The sequence below is a fragment of the Mauremys mutica genome, chromosome 6 (genome assembly GCF_020497125.1).
Source record: "Mauremys mutica isolate MM-2020 ecotype Southern chromosome 6, ASM2049712v1, whole genome shotgun sequence".
Taxonomy (NCBI): domain Eukaryota; kingdom Metazoa; phylum Chordata; order Testudines; family Geoemydidae; genus Mauremys; species Mauremys mutica.
In genome coordinates, this window is record NC_059077.1 from 58,706,614 (window position 1) to 58,729,422 (window position 22,809).

General features: G+C 43.4%; 1 protein-coding gene across 5 annotated transcripts in view; it reads left to right on the top strand.

Moving 5' to 3' along the window:
• The window catches only part of CAST (calpastatin), a 105,756-nt gene that overhangs the window by 16,478 nt on the left and 66,469 nt on the right, over window positions 1–22,809 (top strand). The window contains exon 1 of one of the 5 annotated variants that reach the window (XM_045020844.1): window positions 15,001–15,127. The exons of 3 other annotated variants lie outside the window; for them this stretch is intronic. The gene's annotated coding sequence lies outside the window, so the exon portion shown is untranslated. Of the gene's footprint in view, window positions 1–15,000; window positions 15,128–22,809 lie in introns of those variants that run through there. One more of the 5 variants, XM_045020845.1, reaches the window with a different exon arrangement.

Below are 22,809 nucleotides of genomic sequence, written 5' to 3' on the forward strand. Positions count from 1 at the left end.
ATTACGCGGTGCAGCTGCATCGATGTAGTGCTTCTAGTGTAGACTAGCCCTATGAACTTTATCAACCAATGTTCAATTCATAGGATAGTGCTCAAATTGCTTGGCGAGAAACTAATTTTATAGTCGAATTTCATGGGCTACTATATCACATGCTTTACAGATATCCAAATGTACCTGCCACTTTTGGTACTTTCTCTAATTTTGTATTTTTATCCATAAAGCTAGTCTTTGGTCTTTATAAATCCTTGCTGCTAATTACTTTTGTTTCTCTTAAACTCGTAGTGATTTTTGGCAGGTTGGGAGAGGGGTCACAGTATTTTTCAATACTTTTACTAAGGATAGAAATCAAGTGTACAGGATGATAATTGCCATGTGAATGTCTGACCAGTGCAATTTCGGCCTAGTCAGAGGTGTCACTGTTCATTGCCTCCTGCTTCCTCTAGAGTTGGCTTTAATCGTGTTTACAATTATTTTCATCATGATTTTTCCCTGATAAGAAGCGTATACCTCTATAATTATTCTGATCCGCAGAATCTCCTTTCTTCAGGATTGGTACAATCATTGCCTTTAGCGAGTTGTCCAGTACGTCCTCTTGCTCCCACAACTTTCAATGTATTTTTCCTAATGCTTTGATAGCACTTGTCCCACTGGCTTTTAGCAGTGCAGCTGTTATAATGTCTATTCCTGCAGCTGTGCCATTTTTTAACTACTTCACTGCTCTTTCTGTTTCCTCTGCTGGAAGCTCAGTGCTGATATCCATTCTGCCTTGCAAGCTTCCCTGTTTATCTAGCACATCTAAAATGCTTGCATCTGGATGAACTACAGGGTTCAGCGCTTTGTCAAAATGCTTCTTCCATACTCCCAGCACATCTTCGGCATTTGTTGTGTGTTCACGGATAATCTTTCTTACCGCTTGCATCTGATTGTGTTTCCATGCACCTTAACCTGACTGAATTGTATCTGTTCACATTTTTCCAATAGTCTCTTACCTGCTTTTCCTCAATAACTATTTTTTAAAATAACTTTCATTACTTCCTAATAGATCAGATTTCCCTTCTGTATTTATTGTTCCAGTTCATTAAGTCAGCAAACTTTGAGCCATTAACTTCAGTGCCTTCCTCTGCTAAAGCTAGATTACTTGGACATTATTAATGGGCCTACTTTCTTTCTCTCATATATTGTAGTACAAGTATAGATACCCTTCTCTCCCCCCTCCCCCCCGTCCCCTTTTTGACTCCTTTGGCTAACAGTAACTCATTCTATTTTCTTGCCTTTTCCTCTCCCTGGAGTCCATAAATAACTTTGTCTTTTGTTTGGTGTCTTTTCAATTTACAATTTAGGTTTTATTAACTTAATCTAATATCTTCTACCACTTGTTTTTAATTCAACCATATGACACCTCTCTGTTCCTTCCATTCAGAGGAATTGTATCGTGTTGTGCCTTAGTTATGGAATCTCTTTGGATTCCCAGGGCTTACTTTACAATGGTGAACGTTAATAATTCCTTACCCAATAGATTTCTGAATTCCCCCCAGTGTGTTTTTTCTAAAATTTTCTGCCCTAGTCATTTAATGCTTTTATTCCAGTGTTCAGTCAATTCACTGTTGTTGATAATTTTGTCACAGATATTTTTAGTAAAAGTCACGGACAGGTCACAGGCAATAAACAAAAATTCATGGAAGCCTCTGACCTGTCCCTGACTTACACTAAAAATAGCTCTGACAAAAGGGGTAGGTGAGTTCCGCACCCTGCTGCTGGGGCTCCTGAGTCCCACACTCTGCAGCGCATGGGAGTTCTGAAGTCTCCCTGCCCAAGGGACTTGGCTGCTGTGGGGCCCCCTCATCCCAGGACAGCTGGGCAAATGTGGGGAGTCCCTTTTCCCCCCCATCGTGGCTGGGCAGCTGCATGGTCCTCCAGACTCCCTGCAGCTATTTAGCCATGGCGGGCGGCGGGGTGACCCCCTGCAGCTGCCCAGCCAAGGCAGAAAATGTCACGGAGGTCAATGAAAGTCATGGATTCCATGACTTCCATGACATAATCGTAGCCTTATTGATAAACAGTCAATTCAGATGTCTTTTCTTCTGGTTGGGATGTCTGTTTTCCTGTGCTTAATGTCTAACTGATATCTGGGTAGTTAAAAATCCCCAAAGATTATGTATCCTATGAGGTAGAGTATCCCAAGCGTTGGTTCAGGAATATTTTACTCTCCAGTCTTATTAGTCTGCAGCTAGTACATGTTCTTGCTTCCTTTTTTGTTTTTTCATCCTTTGTATTGTAACTCACAGAAATTCATCACCTCTATTCTTCATTGCCATACTGTAGCTTAGTGGGATAGCAAATGTTGTTTATCCATCTCTTCTGCTTTTTTCTGTCTTACAAAAGTTGCATTTGGCTATATTGTGTGCTACTGAGGGAGGAAAAAGTGCTGCTGCTTTGGCCAATTTTATTTTATTCCTAGGTTCTTGTGTTTTCTAAATGTCTGTCAAAGGTGCCCAGAGTTTTGGACAGATTCACTTTGTTGTGCAATTTGCATAAGACTGCACTATAAAAGATTTTAATATTCCCATTACAAATAGATTTTCTTTGTTTCACATGTTGCTTGCCTTTTTATTTTAGTATAAGTGTTTTTTATTGTTTCTGGGACAAGGTTGTGGGGTATTGGTGCTTCATAAACAGAGAATTAATGCTCTGCAGTACCCATTCTGATAATTTAAATCTCTCAACATTCCATTCAATTTGCAGTTACCATTGTGGAGAGCATTTCCTGGCAACTAATGAGTGGCTGAACAAGTTTGCCTTGGGCCCATAACTCAGCCATGCATTAGGAGGTCATTATCACCCTTAGAAACTATACAAAGTGTAAGGAAAAACTAAAATAATTTCTTCTTTTTGTTAAGTAAAAAGTTGGACTGCACAGTACCATGAATGTTGTGTTCTCTTTAATGGTGTAAATGTGCCAGTTCACTAGCCAATTTGAAACCAGAATTTCAAGCTCAACGCTCATTCATATTAAAATTTAACAACAGTTGCATTGAGACATGGAGTTGGATCCAGTGAACTTTCTGGGATTGTTAAATGTTATCATGTGCAGTAATTGTGTTTATACAGAACCGAGTTTCAACAATTTTGTGTGTGGTTAATTTGGCACTGGTACTCTTCATTTGCACTGGACAAGAATTAACTTCCTTGATCATTGATGGCTACTGCACATTGTTGAAATAATGTCTGTCCATGCTGCTTTCATGGAACAAGCTCATTAATAGTTAGTTATTAAAACCTGAAACTATACCTGGAGAATCAAACAATCCTCAGCCTTTATTTATGTAGAGCAAGATCTTCAATTCTGCTAGATGTAGTAAAACTGTAACTATTACAATTATATTCTTCTTGTTTTTAAAATGGCAGAAACTCTCATAATTTCTTAGCATGTCAATCATGTGAAACCCTAGCCACTCCAGCACACTATCTAGCATACTGTTTTAAATGGCCATTTGAGTCCTAATGGACAAGAAGGCTGTTGACTGACTGACCTCTCCACAGAAGGCCAACCTTTTGTTTAAAGTCCCAACCTTTATCTCTAGGACCCTACCAAATTCATGGTCCACTGTGATCAATTTCACAGTCATAGGATTTTAAAAATTGTAAATTTCATAATTTCAGCTATTTAAATCTGAAGTTTCACAATGTTGTAATTGTAGAAATCCTGACCCAAAAAGGAGTTTGGGGGGGGGGGGGGAATGGGAGGGGGAAGAGAGAGAGAAAATCATAAGATTATTGTAGGGGGGGTGTTGCAGTACTGTTACCGTTACTTCTGCGCTGCTGGTGGCAGCAGTGCTGCCTTCAGAGCTGGGCAGCTGGAGAGTGGTGGCTGCTGGCCAGGAGCCCAGCTCTGAAGGCAGAGCCACCACCCGCAGCAGCACAGAAGTAAGGATGGCAAGGTATGGTATTGCCACCTTTACTACTGTGCTGCTGCCTGTGATCTGGGCCATTGGTCAGCGCAGAAGTGGCATGGTGTGGTATCGCCACCTGGCAGCAGCAGCAGTGCAGAAGTAATAACTGCTGTTCTCCAGCAGCCCAGCTCTGAAGGCAGCACAGAGCAAATCCCTTTTGGGTCAGGATCCCCGCTTTGAGAAACTCTGATCTCCTCCATGAAATCTGTATAGTATAAGGTAAAAACAAAAAAACCCCACAGATTTCATGGTCTGTGATGTGTTTTTCATGGCTGTGAATTTGGTAGGGCCCTAGTTAGCTCCTAAAAGCTGTGTGACAGCAAGTGGAGGAAGAACTCAGGAGAAGGAAAGCTTGTGCAAATTAACTAACTTTCTCTGACTATGCTTCAGTACTTCACGTTCTTAAGACCATTTTCTCTATCTCACTTCAAGCAGCCTGTGGAAGTCACTCCAGCCCTTTGAGTAGGTATTGGAGTAGCTACATCAGGGACAATGGAAGACTTCTAGCCTAGATTAAAAGAAAATACATCAGAGGGCTCCTTTTACACCTACTCTATTCACCAAGGAGGGACTTCCCTGTCACTGTTGGGAATCTGGGGCATCTCTCTCTCTCTCTCTCTCCTTTGAGCCCTCCCCCCATTGTGATTTTATGTATGGAACAGTTAATCTTTGCGCCTTTTGTTGCTTTTTGGACTGATGTCTTGAGTGGCGCTTTTGCCCCAGAAGAGCCACTTATGGTCTGAGGAATACTCAAGATTTTTTTTCAGGTGACTGCCTCCACTCCCCACCTCCCAGCAGTCATGACATTCTTGATACGTCGGGGATGGGAGAAGGATGATGCTTAGTGAGTCCCCCAAAATAAAAGTGATGATGTAGGAAAGTAAAATGATTGATTAGGGATAAGCTATTCAAACAGAGGAGCCTAAAAACAGATTTAAAAAATCCTAATTTGCAAAGTCAGGCAGATACCCAGAAGTGCTGAGTACTCATTTGCTCCCTTTGAGGTCAGTTGGAACTATGGGGTACTTGGGACTTTTGAAGGAAAAAAAAATATCAGGCAGCTGCTTAAATATATGTTTTAAGATCTAACGTTAGGGTCCTGCTTTTGAAGCCAAATTATTAAAATTTGAACCCAAATTTATGCCTGGTTCTTAAAAGCTGCTTCCGGTAGTAAAATGAGAAATCTAAACTCTTTTCCCTTCACTTTTTTTCTAATTTAATTCAAGTTTAAAGGATGTGACAAATGCAATTTACAATACCACAATTTTGGCAGAGTAACACTTTTTTCAATGAAGAAAAACTTATTCAGGAGACAAATGCTGCCCTTAGATGCTACTTACCCCTCTATAATTCTTTCAGTAGAACTTTGCTTGATTTTTGTACAAGGGCAGCAGAATAGGAAATAGTTCTTCTGAAAGTAATTAGTTTGTGGCAAAATGAAACAAATGTGGATTATTTTGATCCAGAGTAAACAAAATGTTCATAATAATCAGATGAAAGAGCAGGTTCCTTACCAAAATTCCTGCATAAGTAGTCTTATTTTCTTACACCAAATAACAAGCTCCAATGTACACAAATCTTACTACCTTTTTAGGACTCTACTTTAGTGGTACTTCGGATAACAGTAAGAAAACTTTAAACCTCAGCCTTCGGCTCCTCCCGTAGATTTGTTTCTAGAACTCCCCTGAAGAACCTCCTTTGTCCCAGGCCCTAGTTTTCTGTCTGCCCCAGAGGGACACTCCAACCCCTTTTATATACTGGCTGGAGCTAAAAGGACCCATCTGCCAGCAAGAATCAGTATCTTGATGTAAAATTCTAGTACATAAACTCACTGTGGCTCAGCACAGGAGCTTTGCATTTTTATGCAGGGCCCTAGAAACGGCCACCTTGTTACAATCACAGATTATCTTTCATCCTGTGGCACTTCCAAAAATATATATATTTGTACGCTACTAAAATGCAGTCACCTACAGTTTATAAGGTGGTAACCAGCTATACAAAAGTGGCAGGAAAGAGTGTGGATCACAGACCCCTCTCCTTAATGTTCATGAAGAGCAAACAAATAATAATAATTAAAATTTTACTATGTATATGTGCTTCTATGAAAAGCTTAAAGTACCCAAACTATATACAGGAAAAGATGATGGTCTTGTGCTGAAATTTCAACCTGTGAGTTCCTAGTTCAGACCTGGGGCTTACACCAGTAAACAATTACCTTTTGCTAAAAAGCAAGCAACATATTGAGAATCATATTTTGATTAATAGTAAAGAAAATATCAAGTATAAATTCATTCTCACCTGCATACACAGTTAATCAATAAAAGTAGGTGAGGATTTGAAACAATGGATGGGGATGATTTTTTACATTACCCTTCTGAATTTGTGTGTGTCTGTGTAGCTTGTAGCTAAATTTCAAGAACTTTTACCTCAAACCTTTAATATTTGAGTAATCTTAATAAAACACATTCTATTCAAATAATTTTTCCATATTTTAGAGCTTTTCCTCTTAATCCATATACAGTCGAACCCATTTATCTCGACCTCGGTTAACTTGCCAATCCTATTAACTCGAGGTTTTACAAGTGGAACCGCCAAACTCCCTCTTTATCTTATGGGTTTCTCATCCGTTATGTCGATTTGCCCAACCCTAATATCTCGAGCCCGGCTCCCCGCGTCCCCAGCCGCCCGCTCCCTGGCTCTCCAGCCGCGCGGTTCCCCAGCCGCCCGCTCCCCGCGTCCCCAGCCGCCCGCCCGGCCCCGCATACCCGGTCCCTGCCCGTCCCTGCCCGCCCGGCCCCGCATACCCGGTCCCTGCCCGGCCCCGCCCGGCCCCTCATACCTGGTCCCCGCTTTGCCTGCCGCCTGTCCGCCCGGCTCCGCGTCGCCGGTCCCCGCTTTGCCGCCCGCCCCTCCGCCCGGCTTGCCCCCCGCCCGCCCGGCCCCGCATACCCGGTCCCTGCCCGTCCCCGCCCGGCCCCGCATACCTGGTCCCTGCTTTGCCTGCCGCCTGCCCGCCCGGCTCCGCTTCGCCGGTCCCCGCTTTGCCGCCCGCCCCTCCGCCCGGCTTCTCTTAGCCGCCCGCCAGCCCGGCCCCGCATACCCGGTCCCTGCCCGTCCCCGCCAGCCCGCCCGTCCCCGCATACCCGGTCCCTGCCCGGCCCCGCCCGGCCCCGCATACCTGGTCCCCGCTTCGCCTGCCGCCCGTCCGCCCGGCTCCGCTTCGCCGCCGCCGCCCGTCTGCCCGGCTCCGCTTCGCCGCCCGCCCGCCCCGGCATACCCGGTCCCTGCCCGGCCCCGCCCGCCCGCCCGGCCCCGCATACCCGGTCCCTGCCCGTCCCCGCCAGCCCGGCCCCGCATACCCGGTCCCTGCCCGTCCCCGCCAGCCCGGCCCCGCATACCCGGTCCCTGCCCGTCCCCGCCAGCCCGGCCCCGCATACCTGGTCCCCGCTTTGCCTGCCGCCTGCCCGTCCGGCTCCGCTTCGCCGGTCCCCGCTTTGCCGCCCGCCCCTCCGCCCGGCTTCGCTTCGCCGCCCGCCCGCCCCGGCATACCCGGTCCCTGCCCGTCCCGCCCGGTCCCGCTTCTTTGGCTGCCCGGCTCCGGGTCCCCGTCCCGCTTCGCCGGATCCAGCCACGTGCAGGCACCGCGGTAAGGGGGCAGGGAGGGGGTGTTGGAGAGAGGGCAGGGGAGTTCAGGGGTGGGGGGGTGGATAGGGGTTTATCTCGATCATCGGTTATCTGGACTATTTTTGGCAAACCCCTAGGCCGGCGACATAACAGGGTTCAACTGTAATTGAGATTATTTTGTATTACAATAATTAATTAGACTGTTAACCACAGTAAATCAGCTACAAGTGGTTACTAGGATATGTAATAATATAACTTATAAGTGTGGATTTTGCAAGGAAGAAAAGAACACCGTAGTCTTCCAAATATACATACCTTTTAAAAATTGGACAGGGTAAATCAAATAAACAATAGCAGGAGAGTGGGGCATATTTTATATTACTACAACACAACAAAGAGGTCAGATATATTCCTGTGCTATGTAAGCTATTCTGTGTTTTATAGGAGTGCCTTTAAAACTCCCTTAGGCAAGCTTTGAAAAATGTATTAGTTGGTGGTAGGTAAGAAATACTCTTTGGTGAACGATGTAAGACCTAAACCACTAGTTTCTGCATGAGTTGAACTTTTTTACCAAAATTAAGTTTCTATCACTACATATAAACACAGAGACTCTTGTTTGTGAAGAAAACCTCATTGCTGCCAACTTCCTTGACTTTAGCATGTTCCTTGATTTTAGCAAAGCTTTTGATACAGTCTCCCACAGTATTCTTGCCAGCAAGTTAAAGAAGTGTGGGCTGGATGAATGGACTATAAGGTGGATAGAAAGCTGGCTAGATTGTCGGGCTTAACAGGTAGTGATCAATGGCTCCTTGTCTAGCTGGCAGCCGGTATCAAGCGGAGTGCCCCAAGTGTCGGTCCTGGGGCCAGTTTTGTTCAGTATCTTCATTAATGATCTGGAGGATGGTGTGGACTGCACCCTCAGCAAGTTTGCAGAGGATACTAAACTGGAAGGAGTGATAGATACACTGGAGGGTAGGGATGGGATACAGAGGGAGCTAAACAAATTAGAGGATTGGGCCAAAAGAAACCTGATGAGGTTCAACAAGGACAAGTGCAGAGTCCTGCACTTAGGATGGAAGAATCCAATGCACTGCTACAGACTAGGGACCGAGTTTTGCAGAAAAGGACCTTGGGGTTACAGTGGACGAGAAGCTGGATATGAGTCAACGGTGTGCCCTTGTTGCCAAGAAGGCTAACGGCATTTTCGGCTATATAAGTAGGGGCATTGCCAGCAGATTGAGGGATGTGATCATTCCCTTCTATTTGACATTGGTGATTGTCAGCTGGAGTACTATATCCAGATTTGGGCCCAACATGACAAGAAGGATGTGGAAAAATTGGAAAGAGTCCAGTGGAGGGCAACAAAAATGATTAGGGGGTGGAGCACATGACTTATGAGGAGAGGCTGAGGGAACTGGGATTGTTTAGTCTGCAGAAGAGAAGAATGAGGGGGGATTTGATAGCTGCTTTCAACTACCTGAAAGGGGGTTCCAAAGAGGATGAATCTAGACCAGGGGTTGGCATCCTTTCAGAACTGGTGTGCCAAGTCTTCATTTATTCACTCTAATTTAAGGTTTTGCGTGCCGGTAATACATTTTAACGTTTTTAGAAGATCTTTCTATAAGTCTATAATATATAACTAAACTATTGTTGTATGTAAAGTAAAGAAGATGTTTAAAATGTTTAAGAAGCTTCATTTAAAATTAAATTAAAATGCAGAGCCCCCCGGACCAGTGGCCAGGACCCAGGGAGTGTGAGTGCCATTGAAAACCAGCTCACATGACGCCTTCGGCACACGTGCCATAGGTTGCCTACCCCTGATCTAGACTGTTCTCAGTGGTAGCAGATGACTGAACAAGGAGTAATTGTCTCAAGTTGCAGTGGGAGAGATTTAGGTTGGATATTAGGAAAAACTTTTTCACTCTGAGGGTGGTGAAGCACTAGAATGGGTTACCTGGGGAGGTGGTGGAATCTCCTTCCTTAGTGGTTTTTAAGGTTGACAAAGCCCTGGGATGATTTAGTTGGGGATTGGTCCTGCTTTGAGCACGGGGTTGGTCTAGATGATCTCCTGAGGTCCCTTCCAACCCTGATATTCTGTGAAGTTCTGCAATTATTGTTAGCATAATATTGTTTTATTGTTAGCATATTAGCATCATTTTTTTCCTAAAGCCCCAGCTCCTGAATTCATGTGAATAGATGAGAATCTTCTACCCCTCATGGTTGAGGAGAAAAGGCTGAAAATAAAATCAAAGTGTTTGCCAAACACTAGGAAAAACAGAAGGCAAATAACCCTTCCTTCCCCTCCCCCCCCCATTATTAGTTTATTAAAAAAAAAAAAAAAGTAGTCATAGGGGCCTGACTAATGATTTTTGAACAGTTAGGGTTGGTAGTACTGTAACCTTCCTAATGAGTAAGCCCAATGGAATGCTGTTTTCTTGAGCCCAAGTGCAAGCTTTGATGTTGCTGCTGCTTACTTTCTGAGCAACTGCCCATGAAATTGAGAAGATTCTGGACAGTGTTTTTTAGAATTTTGTTAGCAGTTGCTGTGGTCAGCTGAACCAAAATAATTTGGCAGGCTCCTTAGTTTTTGTGTAGCAGACAGGAAATTCTGTGCCAGGTTCAAATAAATCATTTAAAAAAAAAAAAAAGAGGGGGAGTTTCCTGAAAATAATTAATACAATCAGCACAGTGTCCCTTGGTTTTTTGTTTTTTTTTTAAATATTAAATTCACTATTTCACTTGGCTATTACATTTTGAGGTTATAATTTTCAATATGTTTTTGTACAGGCAAAAGCTGTCAGGAGGGAAGAAATAACTAGGTAGAAAATAACTTGGGCTCTTGGCCTCTGAATAATTGTGTGAAGTGGATTGGAACTGCCCTGTAAATACATTACTTAGCTGTTATTGCTAATTTTATCAGCAATAAAATAGTTAGCAATGCTAATGTTTAAATTTCAGAGTGGTGGCTGTGTTAGTCTGTATCAGCAAAAAGTACGAACAGTACTTTTGGCATCTTAGAGACTAAGGGCTTGGCTACACTTGAGAGTTGCAGTGCTGGTGGAGGCTTTCCAGCGCTGCAACTTAGTAACTGTCCACACCTGCAAGGCACATCCAGCGCTGTAACTCCCTGGCTGCAGCGCTGGCTGTACACCTGGTCTGCTTGGGGTATTACGAGTGCAGCGCTGGCGATGCAGCGCTGCTCGTCAGGTGTGGCCACACACCAGCGCTGTTATTGGCCTCCAGGGTATTAGGAGATATCCCAGAATGCTTTTAACTAAATTACTCTCTTTGTTTTGTTATGCTGCCTCTCTTTGTTTTGTTGTGAACTCGGGGCTCCGGGAGCTGCTTATCTAAAAAACAAACACAGCTCCTGTTTGCCGTGATCAATCTGTAACTGACTGAACAATCAAATGAGATAAACCCACTACCGTGCTGTGAATGAGGCAGGCAGGAGGATGAGTGTTTGCTTGACGAGAGAAACAGCGGGGGCAGGGCGGAGAAAGGGAGTCCGTTGGAGCAGCTGCTTATCTGGTCTGCAGGCTATTTGCAGTTAAGAGTAAGGGGTCGGGAAAATTTTCTGATTTTGCAAGGCAGGGAGATGATACAGTGTCGGCTCCAAAAATCCACTCTCTCTCTCTCCCCCGGTCCCTGTCACACTGCACCCCACCCCCCTCCTTTGAAAAGCACGTTGCTGCCACTTGAACACTGGAATAGCTGCCCATAATGCATCACTCCCAACAGCGCTGCAAATGTGGCCACACTGCAGCGCTGGTAGCTGTGAGTGTGGCCACACACCAGCGCTTTCCCTACACAGCTGTACGACCAGCGCTGTAACTCTCAAGTGTAGCCAAGCCAACAAATTTATTTGAGCATAAGCTTTCGTGGGCTAAAACCCACTTAATCGGATATTATCTTTAGATGTCAGACTTAATGTACCAAATGATGTGAATGGGGGCAATTAGCACCTCTCAGAACTGTTGATTCAAGCTGTCTGTAGACTGAAGAGGATATCACTGCCTCAGTTCTCATTTTGAAGGCTCTTTGCAACCATAAGGGCTAGAAACATTTAAAATAAATACAAATAAAGAGTGCTTATATGGTGCAGCACTGTTCTGTAGCAAGGGATAAATTCTTTAGCAAATAGTGGGGCTGTGGCATACAGGGACCTCTCAATTTCATGCTTCCTCCTGGAGCATTGTTTCCTAGATTCCAAAGCCAGAAGGGACCACTATGATCATCTAGTTTTACCTCTGTATAACCCAGGGCACAGAACTTCTCCAAAATAATTCCCTGTTTGAATTAGACCATATCTTTAAAAAAATAATGATTAATTCTTCAATCTTGATTTAAAGATTGCCAGTGATGGAGAACCCAGTTTTGGGCCCCACACTACAAGAAGGATGTGGATAAATTGGAGAGAGTCCAGCGGAGGGCAACAAAAATGATTAGGGGGCTGGAGCACATGACTTATGAGGAGAGGCTGAGGGAACTGGGATTGTTTAGTCTGCAGAAGAGAAGAATGAGGGGGGATTTGATAGCTGCTTTCAACTACCTGAAAGGGGGTTCCAAAGAGGATGGATCTAGACTGTTCTCAGTGGTAGAAGATGACAGAACAAGGAGTAATGGTCTCAAGTTGCAGAGGGGGAGGTTTAGGCTGGATATTAGGAAAAACTTTTTCACTAGTAGGGTGGTGAAGAACTGGAATGGGTTACCTAGGGAGGTAGTGGAATCTCCTTCCTTAGAGGTTTTTAAGGTCAGGCTTGACAAAGCCCTGGCTGGGATGATTTAGTTGGGTTTGGTCCTGCTTTGAGCAGGGGGTTGGACTAGATGACCTCCTGAGGTCCCTTCCAACCCTGAGATTCTATGATTCTATGAACCCACCATGATCCTTGGTAAAATGTTCCAGTGGTTAATGACCCTCAGTTAAAAATTTACACCTTATTTCCATTCTGAATTTGTCTAGTTTCAGCTTTCAGCCACTGGATCTTGATATACTTTTTTCTGATAGATAGAACAGCCCATTATCGAATGTCAGTTCCCCAGGTAGATACTTAGATCAAGTAACCCCTTTGCCTTCTCTTTGGTAATCTAAATAGATTGTGTGTCCTCAGTGTATCACTGTAAGGCATGTTTTCCAGTCCTTTACTCATTCTTGTGGCTCTTCTTTGAATCTTCTCCAATGTACCAACATCCCTTGTTGAACTGTGGACACCAGAACTGGACACAGCTTTCCAGCAGCAGAGTAGAGCTGTTCAGGGGGCACAACGCTAACATATCAAAGCTGTGGGAATAATAGAATAGTGGAAGCCTCCTTCCTGCATGGAGCATCTGTCCCTGTTGCATAAAAACGTAAGATGTGGCTGCAAAAACCAGAGATGGTTATCTTCCATTGTGGAAGAAGGGGCTATGGACTGCAGGGAGCAAAACAATAGGCTCTCAATGCATTTTTATGCAGTGTTTAAATAGAAATAATATAATTGTTTGTTTAAGACATGAACTCTGTACCTTACTGCAAAGAACAGCACTGTCTTTGGCTTATCTTTGGAAGTTTTGCCATGTGAATGGGCTGGACATTTTCCAGCACCCTCTTATGTCCGAAAGCAAACTGCCTCAGCTTCTCCACTTTTCAGGGCTCTCTCAATTAAATTACCAAAATAAACTTTTCTAATTTCAGCAATTCTCTTCCCTGGAGCTGGATTTATTAACATATTATATTCAAAATGAAAGTACTTAAATCCCCATCAAGTCAATGCTTCCAGGCCTTCCCTATCTGGAACCTTTTTCCTGACAACTCACGGCTTCCTGCTAGAGCTTCCTCGCTCCTAGCAGTCTCTGTGGGTTGACTCTCTTTAGGTTCCTGCTGCTCCTTGTAGGGGAATGAATTCCTCTCTGCCCAACTGGTTCTACTAATTAAACCCCATCCCACATCTCATGTGTGCCATGTATTCCTAATTGTATGGGACTGGCCAGCTCCAGGCCTCTGGCCTTTGAGGGTATGTCTACACTGCAAATAAAAAATCGCAGCTGGCCCATGCCAGTCAGCTTGGGCTTGTGGTGCTCAAGCTAAGGGGCAGTTTAACTGCGTTGTGGATGTCCGGTCTCCAGCTGGAACGCAGGCTCTAGGACAGAGGTGGGCAAACTACGGGCCATGGGCCGGATTTGGCTCCTCAGGGCTTTGGATCCGGCCCATGGGATTGCCCCCCGTGGTGCCGCAGGCCCCACGCCGCTCTCAGCAGCGGCCAGCCCAACGTCCCTGCGGCCCCTGGGTCCTTGCCTCCAGGCACTGCCCCCCACAGCTCCCATTGGCCGGGAACTGGGAACCATGGCCAATGGGAGCTTCGGGGGAGGTACCTAGAGGCGCGGCAAGGGCAGCGCATGCGGAGCCCTCCATCCCTTCCTCCCCCCTCCCCCAGGGGCCTCAGTGCTTCCTGAAGCGGCATGGGGCCAGGGACAAGGCAGGCATGCAGAGCGCCTACCCTGGCCCAGGTGCGTGCCACTGCCACCCCAGATCCTGAACCCCTCCTGCATCCCAACTCCCTGCCCTAAGCCCCCTGCCTGCACCATGCACTTCTGTGCACCCAACCCCCTGCCCTGAGACCTTCCCGTTGTCCGCACCCCTCCTGCACCCCTGCCTTGAGCCCCTTCCTGCACTCTGCACCCCTCCTCTGCCCAAGTCCCTTGCCCTCAGCCCCTTTCTGCTAGTCCATATGCCCAAAATACACATGGTCCCATCATCTTCTCACCCTTTCCTCTCCCTTACTGCCCCCAGTTCTCTCTCTCTTCCCACTTTTACTTCTACCCGATTAAGACAGCTCAGTCCAGTTCTGTCCTCCCCTCCCTCTGATTTAACTATCTCCTGTCTCTCAATTGGAATTATTTAAAAGTCTTGCCTCCTGAGTCCCTCCCTCCTCACCTCAAGCAGTCCACAATAACAGTAGTTGCTATTTATTAATTAAGGTGAATAGGACTGTATTGGATTCCTCCAGTCAGCACTGCTGCTGTAGGGACCATAGTAGTAGATGGGACTAGGAACTGTGCAGAAATGCAGACATTGATTTAAGAAGGAAAAAGGAGTACTTAGTATTGGCATAAAATACAATGGGCTCAAAACATTCCTGATGCAATTTGACTGACTTCAATAGAGTTACATAGAAATCAGGGATGAGTTTTACCTACTGTCATTGTTTATGATAAACCAATGATATACAAACATTCATATTTCCACAGGCAGTATTTTCTTTTTTCACTTTGGATTTGTTATTCTAGCTGTGGGAAATCTTTACAGAGAGAGAGCTGCCTGTTTACACACTAAAAAACCCCACACCCAACAACAAACTAGTAGAGAGGTGGAGCAACTGAATCTGCTGGGTGGAGGATCCTCCTATGCGGTGTTAAAACTGGCTGTGTCATCCTCAAGTGAAAAAGGGGGTTGGCCAGGATTTCATTACAACTGAAACCAAGGACAGGACTATATGCTGAAACAAAAACAGTTCTGTCATAAGGATCTTGTGCTACGATTAACTAGAAGTTAGAATATAAACCAACTGGACAAAGTGAGTACTGTTTTCTGACTTGCTTTTCTACTTATCTCTGCTTCAGGCTAATTACATGATATAGTTTCTCCTTTCTTCTCTCCTAGCAGTGCTCTGATCAAGCTGCTGACATTATGAGATGTTTCTTTTATCTCGGCTAGAGCATTCCCAAACAGGCTAAGTGTACAGTGACTCAGTTCTAAAACTGTCTACTGTGTCCACAGTGCTCTGAGCTAACAGGGGGACAGTCTTTCTGGATAGTACGGCTGTTTGTACTCTATATGTGTTTCTGAATATTTGTTTTGGGGACTGAGTTTCAAAATATACTGTTTATGAGACATATGCTAAATTCTAAAAGAGGCAGGGAAGGGCAGGGGATTTAATCAGCCTAGTTTCTTTAGGTTCAGCTTCTATGTTCCTAGTAACTGTAGACATAGTTTGACTTCTTTATTTGGGGGAGGCAACTCCAGTCAGGCCAATGGGCCGTGTGGGGGAGGGGGCAGATTCTGTGCCTGCCTGTTTGGGGAGCCGCACCTCCCTACCCTCTCCAAACTACGCCCATGCTAGTAACTTAAACTGCCTTTGCGTCAGAAGCCCATATTTTTTTTGACACATGAATGCAAAGTTTAATGTAGTTGTTAAATGTACCAAATGTTGCATAGTCAGGGCATGGTCATCTGTACAAAAGAATGTTTTTGTTTGAAGGATGTTTAGGTGTCGATATCCATAACAACACACAAGTGTGCAGAATAAGTCCATGCAGAAGAAACAGAAGCACAGTCATTAAATTGTTTATTATTGTTTCTATAGTAATACGGATGAGATTTATTGTGTAGACTTAGTATAGGTTATACCTAATATTTCTTAGGAATTTTTCATTATAATCATTGTAAATAAAACCTTTGATTCATTATCATAAATTCCTTTGCTTGGTTTAAAACTCAAAATAAAAAGGATTAGTGGGGGAAAAGGCTCCTGCCCCATATGAGGTTTTTCAGTTGCTGTGTTATACCCATTTCTCCTTTATCTACTTTGAAAGAGTGAAAACAAATTTACCTAGAAAAGAGGTGCTTGAGGGTGAATTTAATCAGCTTTGTTCTATGGTGTTATTGCTTAAGAACTCTACTTTTTCATCACATTTTGTGCGTAGGGGAGGAAACGTCTTTGTTATAAAAAATTCTGGCTTCTCAGCCTTTCTGCTAGATAAAATGGGGATTTGCTTTCTAAACTGAAGTATTTCATGCCATCTATCCATAACATAAATATTTGATATTTTGAAGAACTAACTGAATGTGCATTCAAGGTGAAGTTAATCTCTGTCCAGAGGACCAGCTAAAGGCCCATTGCACTGCTCTGCAATTTAAGTGCATGTGCTGGCCATCTGTATCAGGTTGAATTTTCCCATTAGGCCATATTGGCTTGTGCTGTAGCTCTGCATGTGAAAGGATACTGTCAACTTGAAATCTAGCCAAAGTTGCAAAAAGTTGTAAAAATAGCTTCAGGTACCACACCTGCCCCTTCCTCCCCATGCCATTTATGGTCTTGCGATCACATTTTCCTCTTTGTGTAAATGGGTTTTCTCTTTCCTCTTGCTGTGTTAAAGATCTACACAAACAACACAGGAAGCTGGGCAACATGCCCCACTCCTCCCTGGGCAACCCCCCCTCCCAATCCTTTGGGGCGCTGCATGGGCTCACTAGTCCACCCACACAAAGTTAATTGCAGGTCTGGGACTTAACTGACCTATGTGGGGAATAGTGAAATGACTTTACACAAAGGTGCTGTCTAATGCACAAATAAATTGAAAAATATAGAGAAATATTTTTCTCTTGCAGTATTAAGTGTTACTCATAAATATCCCAGCTCAAACTTTTTCAGGCAGAAGAGTGTTTTCTTTATTCCTAAAGTAGATGGTTTCTCTTCTCTTCAGTAATATGCAAACTGGGGTGTAGCTAAAGTGGTATCAGTTGTCCTGTAGTCAGTTGATTCAAAACATCACCATTTAGGCACAAACACTTAGCTGTGAAGACGCATTATTCTCCATGTTAGATGTGACCTAGGGTTAGAAATCCTTTATCTCTAGCCCCAGTGCAAATGGCCTTAAGGATGAACCATCTTGCCATGAGATCTCTTCATAACTAGATCTTCATTGTGGAGAAGTGCAGAACTCTAAAGGTCAGATCAAATGAACTCCAAATATTTGACCAATTTTTTTTTGAAAATTCTCTTCATAAACAAATTAGCTATTTTTGAAACAGTGACATCAGGGACAAAGTCCCAGAGTGGGGAGAGGGACACAGAAAGCGAGAGTGCTAATTCCATGGCAGCATCTTAATGTATACCACCTCATCCAGGCAGGCTTTGTTGCTGGTAAGATAGAAAAAGGAATGGCGTTTGGGGGAATAAATTATCCACAGTGACCTTACTTCAGCTTTCTCAAAAAACATGGGATTTTGTTAGGTAAATTAGTGTTGAATCTGACCCTGTCCATGATACCCTACTTGTGCTCAGAAACTATTCCTGAGCTGGAGGAAAGTGGCCACAAGGGGGCCCCTGACAGCGGTGTTTTTGCAGGACATGTATTGCTAGGAGGAGCAAAGAGTGATGTAAATGTACAGATAATCCTGTGCCTCTGCAAGTCCCTGAAGATCTGAGTTTGAGGCAACTACCTACTGCATGTTTCTCCCTCCCTCCCTTGGTGGATGAATGCCTTAAAAATTCGGCAAGTGGAAACCCTTCAATTTCAAATCCCCAGTAGGAAGAAGGCTGTATCGGGCATGATAGGGCCCTAAGAATATACAGATCTTAAGTGTCAGTGTTGTATTGAATTCCAAAGGTGGTGTACACTGGTAGATAGTGTGCTCTGGAGGAATGAACATGGGTTTGGCAGTCAGGAGATCCTGAGCTCTGCTACTGACTTGCTGTGTGACTTTTTATTTGGGGATAACAACAGACTTCGCCAAGTGTTGTGAGGATTAATGTAATGCATGTTTATAAAGTGTGTTGAGCATGTGGAGTACTATATAAATTGGCTGTGTATCATTAGAACTAAGGTGATTATTTTTCAATTATTTTCTGTTGGAAACGCTTTGAACTGATATTCTCGACCCCATCTTATAAAAACATACATACAAACATATGAGCTATTCTGTGATTTTAAAATGTCTCTTGCTAACAGTAATTCATAGTCAGTTTTTAGGAAGTGCTAGTCATTATTTCTTCTTCTTCTTTAGGTACTTTTGCAATATAAATATTAAAGACCACAACCAGGTTCGATCTCATTGTGTTAGGTGATGTACAAGCATAAAAAAATATAGTTTCTCTGCCCCAAAGATCTTACAGTCTACAATACAAGATGTAATAGATGGATGAGAGAAACAAGCAGCCTGGGATGGGTTGAGGCAAACAGGATAACAATATAATGTGCATAATTCTTAGTCGGTCAGTAGTAGTGATCACATTTGACTTCTGTGTTTACATTAGACAAATAATGTACTTGTGTACATATGTACAGTATTAGTGTACATGTTAAATACTTTATAGCATAATTTAAATAAAACATTAAATGTAAGACTTAATTTTGAAATAATGTTAAGGGTCTTTTTTTTAAACTGACAAAGTGAACAAAAAACAGAACTCTTGTCTACTGCTGGGTTTTGTACCCATTCCTCAGAAGCTTCTAGTGCTGGTTACTGCTGAGACAAGTTACTGAATTAGATAAACAGTTGGTCTGATCAGGTATGGCAATTCCTCTGTTCCAGGGCATCATTTGTAAGGTTTTAAAGCATAACTCCAAAGAAGCACTTCTAATAATGAATGATGTTAGGACTGTGCTAATGATACCATGTCTAATCACAGTTGTTGCTAATACAGTTACTGTAGAAGTGGCAAAAGTAGCTTCCTGTTATCGCTTTATTTTATTGGGTGTTTTTCTCTTTAAGTTCTGTGCAGATAACCATGGCTTCTGAACCCTTGTTGCTTTTTCATCTTTGGTAACAGATGTCTTTGTTACCTAGCACATGTGCAGTTCCTGTTACCTCTTGCCCCACTCTGCAAAAAATCCAGTCTTTGAGTCAGAGTATCTCTGCTGATTCTTGTGAACACCAACTGACAGTTCTGAATTTTGCCAAATTTGCTAGGCTTATGTTGGACATTACTTCTCTTAGAACCTATATCTTAAGGTGTCTAGTTATGTGTGCAGTTTTATTCTGTTGGGCTTTCCTGGGGCTTCTACAGACTACCCAAATCTTTCTGTAATACAGTATATTTGTTTAATTTCTCCTTGAGAAATGTTACAGGCTTCTTGTACTGATCTTTAGCAGTGTTCCAGATTAAGTGACACAAACCCACCCGAATGTGGCACTTAAGCTGATGCATGATGGCCACCCACACTTATTTCCTGAAAGTAAATTCTTTTTCCCATTTGCAATTCATTGATTCAGAAAGCACTTTGAAATATTTGATGTTGTTAACTGTCATTTCTGTAATATTTTTTGTAAATAAACTAAGTATTTAGCTACTTCTTATCAGGGTGGATTTGATTTTAAATCAAATTGATTTAAATCACTAGTCAGGAAGACTCGATTTAATCATGGTTTTCGATATAAAAGTGCATTCTTGTTGGTTGTTGTAACCTTAATACATATTCTTCACAACTCAGAGATAGATGTAGGTTTCATTTTTAGAAGGTACACACTATACATTTTTAAACAGTAATTTATTTTGAAAACTTTTCAGATTAGTTTTACAGCTATATCAGAAAATGAATGATTGTTTGGTTATTTCATTTACCAAAGATAATTGAAGCAGATATTTATGAAGTCATTGGGAGGTGAACTATCTCCAGTTCAACAGGTTAATCATTAATATTTGGAGGATTTTCTTGCCATGCTCTATTAGAAGAACATCACCAGACAGATATTTTAAACTGTTTTATTTAACTAAAACAACAACGTTCAGTATTCTGGATTTTTTTCTTCAACAGGAAACACATAATATTTTAACAAAACAAGCATATGTCCCTTGTTTCTCACATTTATCTCCAGATTTCTCCTTGTCCAGATCTAGTCTGCCCCCAACAATCTTCTATTCATTGAACTTTCTGAAACTTTGCACTTTTAAAGAGAGGTAAGGGACTGACTGTATGTACACAGATTTGCAGAAGGACAATAGAATTGAGGTCTGTTATTTCTCACCTCTGTATATTATTTATTTTAAAACATTTTTGTTGTTAACAAGCATGTTACCTCTGGAGACACAAATCCACAGTTGGAGAACTAATCATCTCTGATAGTGCTCAGTCTAGAAGATACTGAGTCCCATTAGGTAGATAGAAAGATTAACCTAAATAATCTATACAGAAGCCTGTGGAACCCCATAAGATTGGGTCCCTAATCCATGAACTATTAGAACTCATTTACAAAATATTTCTCAAACATTACATGAATATATTGTCTCATACTATAGAATTAGAATTTATAATCCCTTTTACACAATAAGATATCTTTGAGCTATAATGTATCTTAATTAAAACTATCTTTAGATTGGATTTTTGAGGGAAAAAACCTATTTAAATAAAAATAATGGATTTTTTTTATTATCTACCCTGCTTCTTATAGCACACAGTGACATTCCAGAGTAATCGCTGACTTTTTTGCCATTGCATGAATTAGAATTGTTTTACGTAGATAAACCAGGTATTTCCAGTACTTGCAGGTATAAGGCGTTAATTGAAGCTGGACTTCAGCTGAAAAAAATGGAAAATAGTGCTGTGTCTGTTTAGAGTTGCTTTGATATTGAGGGTTATTTGCAGGTATTCCATAACTACTGTTATTGTTACAGATTTCTACAGCTGTTTTTCCTGTGGCAGCTAGAGTAGCTATTACAAAGAATAAAACACAAAGCAAGACACAACAGAACTGTTACCCAGTAGCTTGGCAAAATAAATGTCTTGCATTGTATCCTGAAAATGTTCAGACTCAGGCTCTTAAGGGGAGAGCATAAAAAGAAATGATCTATGTCATAATTCCCTTGACTTAAATGGAGTTATAGAGGGATGAGTTTGATTCAACAATTTTAAAATTTGCTTAGACTCTGAATACTTCCTGTGGATTGAGCCTAAGAAATAACACATTGATCAGCATGCTTTGTGGCCACATGCAATTTTTCAAGACTTTTTTTACATCACTGTTCATGAAAATGACAAGAAAAAAGGAAATCTAAGTAATAATTTGAGTGAAATGCACAAAGAATTAAATTTGAAAATGAAATACGTTGTAAACTTTCAACAGGACAAAAGAAACCTTTTGCAATTAACGCAAACGGAATTTGATACTGAAAAACTGTCTCTTGGAGAATTGGATCTGTGATGCAATTTTATTTTTAACTCTACTCCAAGCACTTAGTGGAAATGAAGTGGTTTATAGGCATGTATTCATAAACTGAGAGTAGAGAATGAAGTTCACATCAGACACATGCTGGCTTGCTTTCCAGATCACTTCTAGAGTACTTTCAGTAATCACAATGCAGTTTTAAGCAGGTGCTGTCCTCATACAGAAGAGGTGTAGGGCTGAGCAGTACTAAATCTTTATATACAACTGACGTTTTGGTTTAGGTCCGAGTTGAACAACACTTCAAACAAACAAACAAACAAACAAAACCCTTTCATTTGTTTTTAATTTAAACCAGCACTGGATAGGGTCACAACTTTCTAATTGCACAAAACTGAACACCTTTGCCTCACCCCTTCCCTGAGATCCCTCCCTGCCCCCCCCACTCCATCCCCCCCCTCCCTCTGTCTCTCACTCTCCCCCACCCTCACTCACTTTCAATGGACTGGGGCAGGGGGTTAGAGTGTGGGAGGGGTTGAGGGCTCTGGCTGGGGGTGTGGGCTCCAGAGTGAGGCCAGAAATGAGGGGTTCAGAGTGCGGGTGGAGGGGTTGGGTGCAGGCTCAGGCTGGGGGTGTGGGCTCTGTGGTGGGGCCGGGGATGAGGGGCTTGCGGTGTGGGAGGGGCCTCAGGACTGAGGGAGGGGGTTGGGGTGTGGGGTTGGGGTGTGGGCTCAGGGAGGGAGTTAGAGTGCGAGAGGGGGTTCGGGGTGCGGGCTCCAGCTGAGTGGTGTTTTCCTCAGGTGGCTCCCAGTCGGTGGTGCAGTGGGGCTAAGGCAGCTTCCCTGCCCGCCCTAACTCCGTGCAGCTCTCGGAAGTGACCGGCATGTCCGGCTCCTAGGTGCAAGGGTGGCCAGGTGGCTCTATGTGGTGCTCGTTGCCTGCATCCACAGGCACCACCCCTGCAGCTCTCATTGGCCGCGGTTTCTGGCCAATAGGAGCTGCAGAGCCAGCGCTTGCGGTGGGAGCAGCACACAGAGCTTCCCTGATAGCCCCTGCGCCTAGGGGCCGCAGGACATGCTGGCCGCTTCTGGGAGCTGCGCAGAGCCAGGGCAGGCAGGGAGCCTGCCTTAGCCCTGCTGCACGGCCAACTGGACTTTTAGTGGGCTGGTCAGTGGTGCTGACCAGAGCCTCCAGGGTCCCTCTTCAACTGGGCTCCGGTCGAAAACCGGACGCCTGGCAACCCTAGCTGTGGAAATGTGGTTGCTCTAAGGAAGATCACACTAATAGAGATCAGTAAGGCTCTTCATATTTATGTACCTTGTACGTCCTGTGATTGTTTAGCAAAAAGATTAGAAAGTCATTTAAGTGCAATAA